The following is a 15,792-nucleotide window of genomic DNA, read 5'->3' as shown; positions in this document are numbered from 1 at the left end:
GTGTTGACACTTCCTTAATTTTATTTTTAAATCTGTCATTTTCTGTTAGTAGTTCTACATCCCCAAGACACCAGAATAGTGCCTGGCATAGAGGCCCACTTAATGCTTGTTGAATTAACGTAAGGGCAAGGATGTAGCACCTGTTCTCCGCTCTCTGGGACCAGGATCTTATGTCAGCACTTTGAGGGACAGGCCACTAGGTGTTGATCTTGCTCATTTCACTACAACAACCTGTGTCCCACTTCAGGGAAGGAGGAGGGTGGGGGAGAGATAATCCAAAGCAAACACTATATACCTAGACATTGTGATTCAATTTTATAACTTGAAATTAAAATGTTAAAAGAAAACCCCGCTTTGGAGTAAGTATACCAAAGTACATAAAGTCGCCCAGCTCTATAGCACTGTTTACTCCTGCAGCCTCTCCTTTCTTAATTTGTGCCTTATACTGGTGTTCTCCCAAGTTAACCATCCAGATTTCCTATGACACTGCAAAAAAGCTGGTAGCCATTCCCATTCCACAAGGCTGTGTTCACCATTTCTCCTGCTTGCTTCTGGGTCTGCAGCCAGGACTTGCCTATTCCTCTCGTAGAACCACAGATTGTTAGACCTGAACGGATCTTTTGGGGAAATCATCTAAATCCAATGGGTCTTAAGTGCCAACTCCAACTGATTGGTAGTAGCTGTGTCATGAGTGGTGTTACTAACATTAACAGAAAACATTTATTGGGTGTTTAGTGTAGGCTAGGTACTAAGTTAAGTGCTTTATATGAATTACTCATTTAATTTTCAAATACAATTTAATGAGATCATTATATCCATATTGTATTTATTTTATTTAAAATGTTTTTTAATTCCTCTTTTTTTTAGGAAAGCAGGTAAAAAATTAAGTCACATCATATACTTTCATCACTGTGCAAAGGCAACGTTTTGTTTATCTCTATATTCTTTATACGTCTCTCATTTCCTTCCTTTGTTTACTGCTCACTCCTAAGTATTTAATATATGTCCTTCTGAATATCTATATCTACACATATACATATATTACATAGATAAGTGTGTGTATAATTTACTTGAAGTTACATAGAGTTGTTTTGTATTTTAATATTTTTTTCACTTAATCTTATAATTTTGAGATATGTCAATGTTACTACATGAGAATGTAACACTGCTACTGACTGCTGCTTAGTACACTCCACTGCATGCATAGACCACATTTTACTTATTCTCCCAGTGAGGAGCACTTAACTGACTCCCAGCTCTTTGCCTCGACAAACATTGCTGTAATACAAATCCTCATGCTGCTCTGCTTATGAACCTACCTGAAAGTTTCTCAGCAATATAAACCATGTCGTGGGACTGCTTGGTTGTGAGGTTGCGGGTATAATCATATTAATTTCACTAAGTAGTTCCAGATTGTTCTGCAAAATGGCTTTACTTACTTTCATTCTATAAGCTATGCATAACTGTTCCCATTTCCCCATATCCTCACTAGTACTTGTGATTATTGGACTTCCTAATTGTTCCCAATCTGATGGATGTAAAGTAGTATCTTGTTTTCATTTAATACTAGCAAATTTGAGCATCTCTTCATAAATTTATCATGTTTCTCTTGTAAATTGCCTACTCAAAATATTTACCGGTGGATTTTTCTTTTTCTTGTCGATTTGTAGGACTTTCCATATATGAAATGCTCATCATTTACAAATATCTTTCTGTCACCCAGACGTTCATCTTATCTTTAGAATTCTTCAATAATTTCCATCTAATCAAATTGATCAATTTCTCTCCTATGGCTTGTATTTTTTTGGTCTTGCTAAAAACACTGAGATCACAAAGATATTCTCTAGTACTTTCTTCCATTAGCTTTATAATTTTATTTTCACATTTAGGCCTTCAATCCATTTAGAATTTACTTTTTAATGTGATGGAGTAGGGATCCAACTCGATTTTCTCCATACTGTGAGCTACTTCAAAACAAATTAGTAAACAGATTTTTTTAGAGCAGTTTTACACTCACAATAAAATTGAGCAGAAAGTACAGAGAGTTCCCATATACCCCCTGTTCCCACACATGCACAACCTTCCCCATTATCAACATCAGGCATCAGAGTGGTACATTTGTTACAACTAATAATCCTACAGAAACCTACACTGACACATCATCACCCAAAGTCCACAGTTTACATTAGAGTTCACTCTTGGTATTGCATATTCTATGGGATTTTGACAAAGGTATAATACTATGCATCCACCATTGTAGTATTGTATTGAGTAGTTTCACCGTCTTAAAAAACCCTCTGCTCTGCCGATTCATCCCTCCCTCCCCACAACCCCTGGCAATCATCAAGCTTTTGTTGTAATTGCTTATTAGTTCCCTGAGGTTTTTTGTCGATTCAGCTTTTCCTATGTAGACAACCATGTCATCTGTAAACAAAGACGGCTTTATTTCTTCCTTCCCAATCTGTATATCTTTTATTTCCTTATCTTGTCTTGTTGTATTAGCTAGGACATCCAGTATGATGTTGAAAAGTAGTGGTGAGAGGGGACATCCTTGCCTTGTTCTTGATCTTTGCAGCAAAGTCTTAAGTTTCCTACCAGTAAGTATGATGTTAAGTGTAGGTTTTTTGTACGCTCTTTACCAAGTTAAGGACCTTTATCTCTATTCATAGTTTGCTGCGAGTTTTTATCATGAATGGGTGTTGGATTCTGTCAAATGTTTTTTCTGCATCTATTTATATGATCATGTGATTGTTCTTCTTTTACCTGTTGATGTGATAGATTACATTAATTGATTTTCAAATGCTGAACCAGCCTTGCATGACTGGGATAAATCCCACTTGGTTATGGTGTCTATTCTTTTTATACACTGTTGCATTTGATTTGCTAATATTTTGTAGAGGAATTTTACATCTATGTTCATGAGAGATATGGATTTGCAGTTTTCCTTTCTTTGCAATGTCTTTGTCTACTTTTGGTAATAGGGTGGTGCTGGCCTCATAGAACGAGTTAGGAAGTAGAGAATCGGTATAATTTCTTCCTTAAATGTTTGGCAGAATTCACCAGTGAACCCATCTCGGTCTGGTTCTTTCTGTTTTGGAAGGATATTAATTATTGATTCAATTTCTTTAAAAGATATAGGCCTATTCATATTTTCTATTCCTTATTGTGTGAGTTTTGGTAGATTGTGTCTTTCAAGGAATTGGTCCATTTCATCTAGGTTATCAAATTTGTGAGCATAGAGTTGTTTGTAATATTCCTTATTATTCCTTTAGTGTCCATGGGATCTGTAGTGATGTCCCTTCTTTCATTTCTGATATTAGTAACTTGTGTCTCCTCTTTTTTTTTTCAGTTAGCCTGGCTAAGGGCTTATCAATCTTACTGATCTTTTCAAAGAACCAGCTCTTGGTTTTATTGATTTTCTCTATTGATTTCTTTCTTTTTTCAGTTTCATTGATTTCTGCTCCAATTTTTATTATTTTTCCTGTTTATTTTAGATATTATTTGCTTTTCTTTTTCTAGCTTCCTAAAGTAGAAGATTAGATTATTGATTTAAAGTTTTTCTTCTTTTCTAATATGTACATTCAATGCTATAAATTTCCCTTAAGTGCTGCTTTCATTGCATCGCACAAATTTTGATAAGTTGTATTTTCATTTTCATTTAGTTCACAATATTTTAAAATTTCTTTTGAAATTCCTTCTTTGACCCATGTGTTGGTTAGAAATGTGTTGTTTAACCTCCAACTATTTGGGGATTTTCCAGCTATCTTTCTATGATTGATTTCTAGTTTAATTCTATTGTGGTGTGAGAGCAGATATTGTATAATTTCTACCTTTTTAAATTTGTTAAGGTGTACTTTATGACCCAGAATATGATCCATCTTGTTGAATGTTCCATGTGAGCTTGAGAAGAACATGTAATCTGCTGTTGTTGAATGTAGTCTATAGATGCCAGTTAGATCCAGCTGATTGATGGCACTGCTGAGTTGAACTATGTCCTTACCGATTTTCTGCCTGCTACATCTGTCCATTTCTGATAGAGGGGAATTGAAGTCTACAACTATGACAATGGATTCATCTATTTCTCCTTGCAGTTCTATAAGTTTTCAGCTCACACATTTTGATGCTCTGTCATTAGGTGCAAACATATTAAGGATTATTACATCTTCTTGGAGTACTGATCCCTTTATCATTATGTAATGCCTCTCTTTATTCCTGATAACTTTCCTTGCTCTGAAGTCCACTCTGCCTGAAATTAATATAGCTATTCCTGCTTTCTTTTGATTAATGTTAACATTGTATATCTTTCTCATCATCCTGCTTTTAATCTATTGATATATGTCTTTATATTTAAAGTGGGTTTCTTATAGACAACATATAAGGGTCTTGTCTTTGATTCACTGACAATCTTTTAATTGATCTGTTTAGACCACGGATGTTTAAAGTGATTATTGATACAGGCAGATTAATATTTACCATATTTGTTGCCTTGTTCTTTGTTCCTATTTCTGTCTTTCACACATTTTTTGTCGTTTTGGTTCTAATTGAGAATTTTATATGATTCTATCTATTTGTTTTCCTTTCTTAGCGTATCAATTATACTTTTTTTTTTTGGCTTTTTAAAATGGTTGTCCTGGAGTTTTCAGTATACATTTACAACTAATCCAAGTCTGCCATCAATTAACACTATACTGCTTCAAAGATAGTGCAAGTACCTTATAATAACAAAATATTCCTAATTCCTTCCTCCTTTCCCTTATATCATTGCTGTCATTCATTTCACTTACACATAAACATATATAAGCATATATAGACATAAGCATATATAATTGAATACACTGTTACTATTATTATTTTGAACAAAGTATTATCTGTTAGATCAATTAAGAATAAGAAAAATTTAAAAATTTATTTTACCTTCCTTTATTCCTTCTTTAATACTCTTCCTTTTTTAAATGGAGATCTGACTTTCTGACCTATATTATTTTTTTTCTCTCTAAAGAACTTTTTAAACATTTTTTGCAAGACGGGTCTACTGGTGACAAATTCCCTCAATTTTTGTTTGTCTGAAGAAGTCTCTATATTTTTTTCACTTTTGAAGAATAATTTCACAGGGTATTGAGTTCTAAGTTGGTGACTTTTTTCTCTCAACACATTAAATATTTCACCCCACTCTCTTCTTGTTTGCATGGTTTCTGAGAAGTTGTATATAATTCTTATCTTTGTTCTTCTGTAGGTAAGGTGTTTTTTTCCTCTGGCTTCTTTCAGGATTTTTTATTTATCTTTAATTTTCTGTCGTTTAAAAATGATATGATTGGATATAGTTTTTTTGGCATTTATCTTTCTTGGTGTTCTCTGAGCTTCCTGGATCTTTGGTTTAGTGTCATATATTAATTTGAGGAAATTCTCAGTCATTATTGTCTCAAGTATTTCTTCTGTTCCTTTCTCCCTTTCTTCTCCTGGTATTCCTATTATGCATATGTTATGTCTTTTGTAGTTGTCTCATAGTCCTTGTATATTCTGTTCTGTTTTTTTCAGTCTTTTTTCTTTTGCTTTTCAGTTTTAGTAGTTTTGTTGATATATCCTCAAGCTCAGAGATTCCTCAGCTGTGTCCAATCTACTGATAAGCCCATCAAAGGCATTCTTCATTTCTGTTACAAGGTTTTTGATCTCTAGCATTTCTTTTTGGTTTTTCCTTAGGATTTCCATCTCTGCTTACATTGCCCATCTGTTCTTACATGCTGTCCACTTTATCCATTAGAGCCCTTAGCATATTAATCATTGTTGTTTCAAATTCCCTGTCTGATAATTCCAACATCCCTGCCATGTCTGGTTCTGATGCTTTCTCTATCTTTTCAGATGTGTTTTTTTTGTTTGTTTTTGGTTTTTGTTTTTTTTTTCTTGCGGTACGAGGACCTCTCACTGTTGTGGCCTCTCCCGTTGCGGAGCACAGGCTCTGGATGCACAGGCTCAGCGGCCATCGCTCACGGGCCCAGCCGCTCCGCGGCACGTGGGATTTTCCCAGACTGGGGCACGAACCCGTGTCCCCTGCATCGGCAGGCGGACTCTCAACCACTGCGCCACCAGGGAAGCCCAAACATAACTTTTATATGTGCTGAGAAACCAAAAATTTCATGTGACTAGATTTATTGCAATTTTTGCTTTATTGCAGTGGTCTGAAACTTAACCAACAATATCTTTGAAGTATGCCTGTGGTAAGGGGTCAGGGAGAGGAAGTGTTCTATAGTCTTATGATTAGGTCTCCGTCTTTTGGTGACGTGTTAACCCTGGACTGTGAATTTCACGTGTGCGTCTCAGTTTCCCCTCACCACTTAGGTGGGACTGGATGGCTGGAGGGGGCTGGAGTTGGGTATTTCCCTTCCCCCAGATAGGCTAGGTTCTGATAAAATTCTAGGACGTTAGGCTATAGTAAAATAGCTCCTCCTGAGAGCAGACCTTGTTGAGAAGAACAGAATGCCTAGTGTATTTAAAACTAGTACCTTTTCTCCTCCCCTTGCCAGAAGCCCAAAGAGAATTTTTTCTCTGATATTCACTGTGAGGACGTGGTAGATCTCCTGGAGGTGAAGCCCACAAAAGTTATTCCCCCTCCCCACCAATGACTGGGCGCCTCTGGAGTTTCTAACTCTCAGACTTGTCCACACTGAGCCTCAAGCAATCCATCGATTGTAGTTCAGGTTTTCCTACTCTGGCACATGGAAATTTCTGCTCTGTTAAGTTGTGATTCTCTGTATCCTCCTGTCTGCCTCTCCAATTTGGGGGCAGCAATTTGCCCTGTGATCTCATTTCTCTGATGGCTCTAAAAAGAATTGTTGCTTTTTTGGTTTGCTCAGCATTTCACTTGTTAGGATGGAGTGGTGACCTCTAAGCTCCTTACCCGTGGGCCTAGAAGCTAGAAGTCCATACTGTGAGCTACTTTTAACACCACTCAATCCATCTTTCCTCCACTTTGTGATGCCACCTTTCTCATATAAAGAGTGACCATAAAATTTATTGTCCAAACAAGGATGAAAAAGTTTGTTATTAATAATTACAATATTCTGAGACAACTGGCAAAACAGACTTTTCCCGGCAAATGGGGCATATGTATACCAGGTTCCCAAACACATTGTTACTGAGCTTTCTACTCAGGTTCCCATGCACCCCCACCATAGCACTGTAATATATTTTAATATCTGGAATGGCAAGTCCTCATTCCTTGCTCTTCTTTATCAACACTGTGTTATCTCTGTGGATCTTTATTTTTTCATATATGGTATAAATACTCTAAAAACTCCCTTGCTTCTCTGTCATTTTATCTTTTTTTAAATTTAATTTTATTTATTTTTTTATACAGCACGTTCTTATTAGTTATCCATTTTATACATATTAGTGTATATATGTCAATCCCAATCTCCCAATTCATTTTATTTTCTTGATGTGATAAAATCCCAGCCACTCACACCTGTGGAGCTCGGTGCTACTGGACAAAGTCATGTGATGAGGCCAATTGTCTCCTATATTAATTGACTCCTAGCCTCAGGTCTGCCCGGCTACATTGCTTTACGTATCTGGCAAACCATTACCTTTCCACTGTCAACAATGATGATTTCAAATCTCCAATCTCTCCAAACTTCCAACATTAATCTCTTCTTTCACTCTTATTGTATTACCTTGCCACTTACTTCACAGAATAAACAGAAGTCAGCAGATTTAAAGTCCTTCACTTTCCCACCTGCATTCACCCTGTCCTCCTTCATTCTTATTGTAATAGAGGAACCTTACTTCTCTTTCAACTCTGCTCTGTTCCCATCCCTCTTCCTGACTCTAACAATTACCCCTTTTCTCTCCTCCAGGTTCAACTTTTGCCCCAATTGAATCATTCCCATTAATCTTGTAAGCACAGTTGAGTCTTTCCCATTGAAAAATAAAGACACCTTCCGTTAACCCTTCATCCCCCTCCAGATATGGTGTTATCTCTCTTCTCTCCATCACAATCAAATAACTTGAATGAGTTGGCTATACTTCCAGTCTTCACTTCACATCCCAGTCATCTTCATCCCAATCCCAGGTGTTTGGGGTGTACATCACACTATTAAAACAGCTCTAGCTAAGGCCATCAGTGGCTTCTGCAGTGCTTAACCTAATAGATCTACAGTCCTTCTTGAAGCACTCTCCTCCCACAGCTTCTGTGCCGTAGCTCCTTCCTGCCCTCTCCCCACCTCCACTTTCCTGTCCTCTCTCCCTACTTTCTTTGGCTGCTGATCCTCCTCTACTGGCTTCTAAATTTGACATTGCTCAAAGCTCAGTCCTAAGCCCTCTCCTGCTCTGACTTTATTCCCTCTAGGTAGGTGATCTCATTCAACTCACAGCATTAATTGCTACCTATGTGTGGATGATTCACAAGTTTACATTTCCAGTCTTGGCCACTTCTCAGAGCTCTAGGCATGCATCTCCAAACTTCTATCTTCTACTTGCACTTCCTCTTGGATGACACATACCTCAAATACACCTTGTCAACAACTAATTTATCTTCCCTCTAACCTGGTCCTGCTCTAATTGTGCAAGTCAGAAACGCCAGGTGTCATGCTTGGCTTTTCTCCCTCTCTCACCCTTCATATCCAAATGCTGTCCATGTTACCTTCCAAATGTCTCTTGAATTCCTACTACCATCCCTACTACTACCATAGACTAATATCCCTACTACTATTGTAGACTAAGCCACATCATTTTAATCTGAACTAATATAAAATTATCCTAACTGGTCTTTGCACATCTTCTCTTGTCTTTCTTCATTTTTTTCTCTATACTGAAAACCAGAGTGATCTTTTAAAAACATGAATATAATCTCCTTCCTTAGAGCAATTCAACAGCTTTTCATTGTTTCCAGGATCAAGACTGAAATCCTTAAGAGTCAAGTCCCTGCCTTCCCACCTCTCTAGCCTCATACTGTGCCATCTCCTCCCCACCTTGCTTTCTGCACTTGTTTTCTCCTGCAAAAGCCTAGTCAATTCCCTTTTCCTTCTTCCCTCCCTTCCTTCTTCCTCCTTCCTTCCTCCTCTCCCTTCCTCCTTTCCTTCTTCCCTTTCTTCCTTTTCTGCATCTCAGCTCACTCATCCTTCTCATTGAAAAGGCTTCCCTGTCCTCTTTCATTATGGCCATTTCCTCCGTTATGTGTTCTCATATATCCATCCCCCTTCCTTCAGACACTTTAGCCCTCTTTTAATTTTACAAGCATTTGTTTGAGTCCTTGATTAATGTCTACCTCTCTAATAATCTGTAGGCTACACGAGGGCAGACACTACGTCTCTCGCTTTTTTTCTCTTTGTTTCCTCAGCACTTAGCACAGTGCCTGATAGCTAAGAGGTGTGCACTGAAGAACTAGATGTACATGCTCCCTCCCTTTGGTTGTGAGATTGCTGGCTCTGCCTCCTGGCTTCAATATCTGCCTTTATTCCCTATTTAGACGACTCCCTGGAGTTAGACAAAGTCCTTCTGACTTTGGATTTTGTTTTTCTAGATGATTATTAATAGCCTTGATAATAATAATAGTTTGCATTTTTGACCACTTTCTACTGTCTAAGGACTTTACATATATGATTTCCATTTCCTTCCAATAATTAAGCAGTATTAAGCCTGTCCTTGGGGAAACTACTGTGATGCAGATGGGTTAAATAACCTGTTCAAATCCCACAGTGGTGGAACAGGGGTTTAACCTCAGCCCTATCTGCTCTAATGCCCGTGCTCTTTCCCCTTTACCACACTCCCTCCTGACAGTGTCATTCCCTTATGTTCGGTAAGAATTTCTCTCTAGCCAAGCTGAGTCCTATGGAACCACCTCCAATGGACCAGCCGACAACTAAACATCCCACTCCAACACACACACACACACACACAAGTACTTGGTAAATGTAAATAGTACTTCTGCTTCGTATTTTCTTAAAGGGTACTTAGATTCCCTTCTGCAGCTTTATTGGTGTGAGGGTAGATTTCCAAACCATGTGATTTTCTTGGAGTGGCACACTTGGCCTCCATGAGGAACCCCTTTACTGGTGGTAACAGAGAACTTTTGCAGGTAATTTTAACCCTAAATCTTTAAAATCCTTGGGAGAGTTCTGGGTGACTATATTAGGAAAGCCAAAGGGAACTAATATTTAATTAGCACCTACTATGTGCCAGGTACTTAACATGGTCACATCTTTGAATCCTTGATGGGAATAATTATTCTCATAGATGAGGAAATAAAAGTCAAAGTGATCTGGTCTGAATTCTGACTCAGGGCTGTCTGAAATGAAAGCTTGTATCTCTGAAAAAGATCCCAGTGGGGGATAAGACTCAGACCCTTGGCCCAGCAGTGAAACAAAGAAGAATGTTTGCCAAGCCACAGAGGCCACCTTAGGTAAACATGGTTGTTTATCCACAACCTCAGTTGCCAGATGGTAATTAAGCAATGAACAGAAGGGGCTATTTCCTCCAATTCAGAGAATGCTCCCAAAGTTGTTTGTTTTCCAGAAAATGTCAGCTTCCTCCAACAAGCTTTGGGCCTATCAGAACTTGTTGTTGTCCCTTTCCCCACCCCCCAAACATCTCCACACTTGTCCTGGTCTACAGTAGACCCACCATGTTAGTCACCAACTAAATGAAAGTCACTTAAAAAGGCTTCAACACTCATTTCAATCTCTGGCTTCTTTTCTGAGTACCTGAGACTAAAAATTAAAACATATTATGATGGGTGGTGGTGTCTGGTAGTAGTATTATGGGTGATTTTTTCTTCCTGTCTATGCTTTTTGTGGTTTCTAAATTTTCTAAAATGATGATGTATTACTTTAAATGAAGAGGTTTCTAATTCTTTTTAAGGGACTTCATTACAACATTCTATGGGTAACATTTCTTTTCTTTTTTTTTTTTAATATAGGCTACAATAAACCTTCTCAGGTTAAGTTTAAGTTTAAAGTCACTTGGGGGAGATTTGCTGGCAAGGGGGCTGCTTGACTCCCTGTAAGAAGAGAGAGAAATTAAGGGACCTGAGACTGGTCCCCACCCAGTCAGGTGAGATAGCCAGGTAAGGTAGACCAAGTTAAGACAGGTGGACAAAGTTGGATTCCCAGAATGCTTGGCAACCTATCACTAAGGCAACTGGTTGGGCATCTGGTCATGAATAGACGTTTTCAAATATTAGGGACTTTTCAAGCCACCTCATCAGCATGACTTTCAAAGTTTCCAAAACTTTCCATTGATCACAATCCTGAATCACCTACCATATCCATTTTGAAATCTGCATCATGGCCTACATTTACCCTCATCCTGTTTAAGGCCTCACTTTCTTTTCAGGCTTGAATACACAATACTTCTTTCCTAAGTCTAATTTTGGCTCCCCTCCTCAACCCTGATATGGATTCTCTCTTCTGCTATGTTTTCTCATCCTTTGGGGTCCGACAGACATAAGCCTCAGGAGATGAACCTAAATAACATCAAGGTCCTGGATAAAGTCACAAGCTTTCTAACAAGTGGGTGGACCATGGCAGTGGGACATCCAGGAGAATACTATTTGGAAGTCCCCATAGGTGCCATCTTGGACATTTGTCTTCTGGAAGCAGAAAGCTAGTCACAGATAGAGAACAGAGCTGGTGGTCAGGGTCAGGGCTCCAGTTCCCACATGAGAACCATGGATAAGTCAGATAATTAGAACAGGCACTTGGAATGACATCCACAGAAGAAAACTGGTCCCATGAGCATGGGCTTGGAATAGAGTTGGCAGGAGAGGTTAGATTTGGGCCTTGGGATTAGAAGGGACTTCTGCTTGGGGTGGGGTGGGGATGTGAGATGTGAGAAAGAAAATACCTCAGGAGCCCAGTGGTCAATGCAGGACACCACGACCACAGATGCCTATCAGGGATAGTGATGGGGTCAGTGGTTGCTTAAGAAGGCTGTCCTCAAGTCCTTATTGGTCTGGGTAGTGGGTGGTCTGAGTTTGAAGGAAAGGGCAACAGTACATCTAAATGTGGATTGTTGAGTCAGAGAGTGTAGGGGACACTGATAGTTAGGGATCAAGTTAGAGAATGAGGGAATATATGTCCTACTGCATCATCTCGTACGTATTTCTTCTCTAGAGGTTTGTGAGAAGCAGTGGGTCTTCAGGATATTGTAGCTAGAGGGAAGTTTTCCCCCAACACCTTAGCCTGATTGTATTAATGCAGGAGAAAGACACCCTAAAGAGGAGAAGCAGGAATATAGGCATACTTTGGAGATACTGTGGGTTCAGTCCCAGACCTTTTTAATTTTTGCAGTAAAGTGAATCACATGAATATTTTGGTTTCCCAGTACGTACAAAAATTATGTTGCAATGAAAATATGCTCAACATCACTAATTATTAGAGAAATGCAAATCAAAACTACAATGAGGTATCGCCTCGCACTGTTCAGAATGGCCATCATCAAAAAGTCTACAAATAATAAATGCTGGAGAGGGTGTAGAGAAAAGAGAATCCTCCTAAACCGTTGGTGGGAATGTAAATTGGTGCAGCCACTATGGAGAACAGTATGGAGGTTCCTTAAAAAACCAAAAATAGAGTAACCATATAATCCAGAAATCCTACTCCTGGGCATATATCCAGAAAAGATGAAAACTCTAATTCATAAAGAGACATGCACCCCAGTGTTCATAGCAGTACTATTTACAATAGCCAAGACATGGAAGCAAACTAAATGTCCATCAACAGATGAATGGATAAAGAAGATGTTATATATATATATATATATATATATATATATATATATATGTTCCATTGTGGAATGGAATATTACTCAGCCAATAAAAAGAATGAAATAATGCCATTTGCAGCAACATGGATGGACCTAGAGATGATCATACTAAGTGAAGTAAGTCAGACAGAGAAAGACAAATACCATATGATATCACTTATATGTGGAATGGAAAAAAAAGGATACAAATGAACTTATTTACAAAACAGAAATAGACTCACAGACGTAGAAAACAAACTTATGGTTACCAATGGGGAAAGTGGAGGAGAGGGATGGATAAGTTAGGAGTTTGGGATTAACATATACACACTACTAAATATAAAATAGATAGCCAACAATGACCTACTGTATAGCACAGGGAACTATACTCAATATCATGTAATAATCTATAAAGGAAAAGGATCTGACAAAGACTAGATGTATATATAACTGAATCACTTTGCTGTACACCTGAAACTAACACAACATTGTAAATCAAATATACTTCAATAAAAAAAATAAAAATTTTTTAAAAAGGTTAAAATTAAAAGAAAAAAATTATGTTTACAGTATACTGTAATCTATTAAGTGTGCAATAGCATCATATCTAAAAAAAACAATCTACAAATATTAATTAAAAATACTTTATTGCTAAAAAATGCTAACCATTTTCTGAGCCTTCAGCAAGTCAATCTTTTTGCAGCAGTAACATCAAAGATCACTGAACAGATTGCCACAACAAATATAATAATAATGAAAAAATTTGAAATATTGCGAGAATTACCAAAATGTGACACAGAGACCTAAAGTGAGCAAATACTACTAGAAAAATGGTGCCGATAGGCTTGCTCGACGCAGGGTTGCCACAAAACTTCAATTTGTAAAAAACACAATGCCTGCTAAATACAATAAAGCAAAGTGCAATAAAACGATGTATGCCTGTACTTGTTCACTGTAGGAGAATCAGGAAACACAGAGAAGCAAAAATTATGAAACAAACAATACTCACAATTCAACTATCCCCAAGATAGTTATTATTAACATTTTGACATTTATCTTTTCAGATTATACACACATATGTACATATTGCAATTCTAAGAAACAGAATTACACTATACTGTCTTTTTCACTCAACAATACATCATGAATATCTTTCCTTTCTACTCAATATATAACTCAACAAAATCTTCTATGGCTGCAGAATAGCCCATGGCATGGAGAGCCCACAGTTTACCTAACAAACTTCAGAGGGCTGAACATTGTGTTGTTCACAATTTGGGGCTATTACGATTATCTCTTACAGCTAAATTTCACATCTTTACTTTTCTGAAATTAATTCAGGTTATTATTGCTGAATCTGTCCAGGAAAGGATTTTGAAACACTTCAGTAAGGTCTGAGAGAGAATCCAAAGAAAATAATCCCGGCCATTAAATCACCTCTTTCTAGTTTCCCATGTGTATTTTCTCCATCTGAAAGTCATGGAAAGAAAGACAGTTGCTTTGTCTTTTATGAAAGTGCTTTCAATACAGATTTTTGAAAATTAAATAAAGATTTTGCCTTTATTGTTCTAAAGAGTTCATTATAAAAAAGTGTACATGGACAGAGGAGGGGAAAAAAATCCTCCACTGTGTCAATAATTTTGGTTTGTTTCCTTTTAGAGTTTTCTCTGTTTATATTTTGAAATCTGTAGACAGTTGTGTTCACATTGTGTGTATAATGTCGTCTTGTTTTCTCCATTTGTCCTAAGAGCCTTCACATTTTTCCAGGTTTTTCTAAATGCATCAGAAACATCATTTGAATGTCTGCATTGGCTGCATTCCCCAGTGTAGCTTTTGACAATCGTCCCCCTTCTAGGCTATAAAGATTTAGGCCCAAATCTTGTCCTACTTCCTTACAAAGACTTTCACCTCCCAGCCCCTCGTCAGTTGTTAGAATTCCTTTCTGCTCTAGGATCTCTTAACAGATTCTCTTCATTGTGTTCATCATAACAGGTAACAGATTATCTTCATTGTATTCATCTTTTTTTTACCCTTTCTATTTTTTTCTTTCCCAGGGTAATGCCCTCCACCTCCCAGAACAGAGAAGCTTGTGAGAACCTGGTGGAGGAGCAGTGGGGAGGTGGACATGAACATCACAGGGGGCCCCCTCTGACATTGACCTGGGTACACAGCCTCTAGTCCACGGAGGTCAAGTCCCGAGAGCTAATGGATTTTGTTCCCCCCGAAAAGCACATTAATCCTGCATGCTGTCTGGGTTGTTTCACATATTGAGAGCGAACACAGCAGGCCAAGCTTGGAAGCAGGGTTAGACCAGGACACGTGGGCGCCCTGAGCAGGCTAATAACCTGGCCTCCTTTCAAACAATATTCTCTAAGTATCTGCCCAACATTCATCCAGAGGAGAGGCTGGGTGTTGTGTACAAGGAGGGGGCAGGGAAGACTGCTGGCTCAGCACCCGCCCACTCACTGCTTGGCTCCCAGCCCTGAACTTGCACACCTCACCCAGCAACTAAGAGGCCTGGAAGGCAGCCGAGACACCACCTCTTGCCACTTTAGAGCTCCTGGGGTTTTGCCTCCTACCAAGAGGCAATGGTGAAGGGCCTGGGAGAGCCTGACAGCCCATCTACTAGTGGTATGACTCTGGCAAATTCCTTAACCTTTCTGGAAGGAGTCTTCCTATCTGTAAAATGGGCAGTAATAATAGTACCTTCCTCAATGGGCCGGAAGGGTTTACATGAGTTATTCCATGTAACACGGTTAGAGAAGTTCCTGGCACGAAGCTATCTCAGTGTTTATTATAATCATGGAGTATTATTTAAGATAATAAAATCATTATTATCATCATTCTCATGTCATGCTTGCTTTCAATAATTCTCGTAAAGAACATTTTCTCCATTTCATTACATTTCCAGTGACATTTCAGTGCTCCCTACAAAGTGGTATCCTGGTACCAGCCCAGCTGGCCTGCACCTAAATCCAGCTTGCCTTGGGAGCCTTGAGTTCAATGAACAGGCTCAAGTGGAACTGGTGTGCGTGTATGTGTGTGTGTGTGTGTGTG

General features: G+C 38.4%; 1 protein-coding gene across 1 annotated transcript in view; it reads right to left on the bottom strand.

Annotated features, from left to right (window-relative positions):
- The window catches only part of SPON1 (spondin 1), a 274,713-nt gene that overhangs the window by 193,479 nt on the left and 65,442 nt on the right, over nt 1-15,792 (bottom strand). The gene's annotated exons all lie outside the window — the stretch shown is intronic.

Source organism: Mesoplodon densirostris, chromosome 7 (genome assembly GCF_025265405.1).
Source record: "Mesoplodon densirostris isolate mMesDen1 chromosome 7, mMesDen1 primary haplotype, whole genome shotgun sequence".
NCBI classification, from domain to species: domain Eukaryota; kingdom Metazoa; phylum Chordata; class Mammalia; order Artiodactyla; family Ziphiidae; genus Mesoplodon; species Mesoplodon densirostris.
This window is presented reverse-complemented; position numbering and strand designations above follow the sequence as displayed.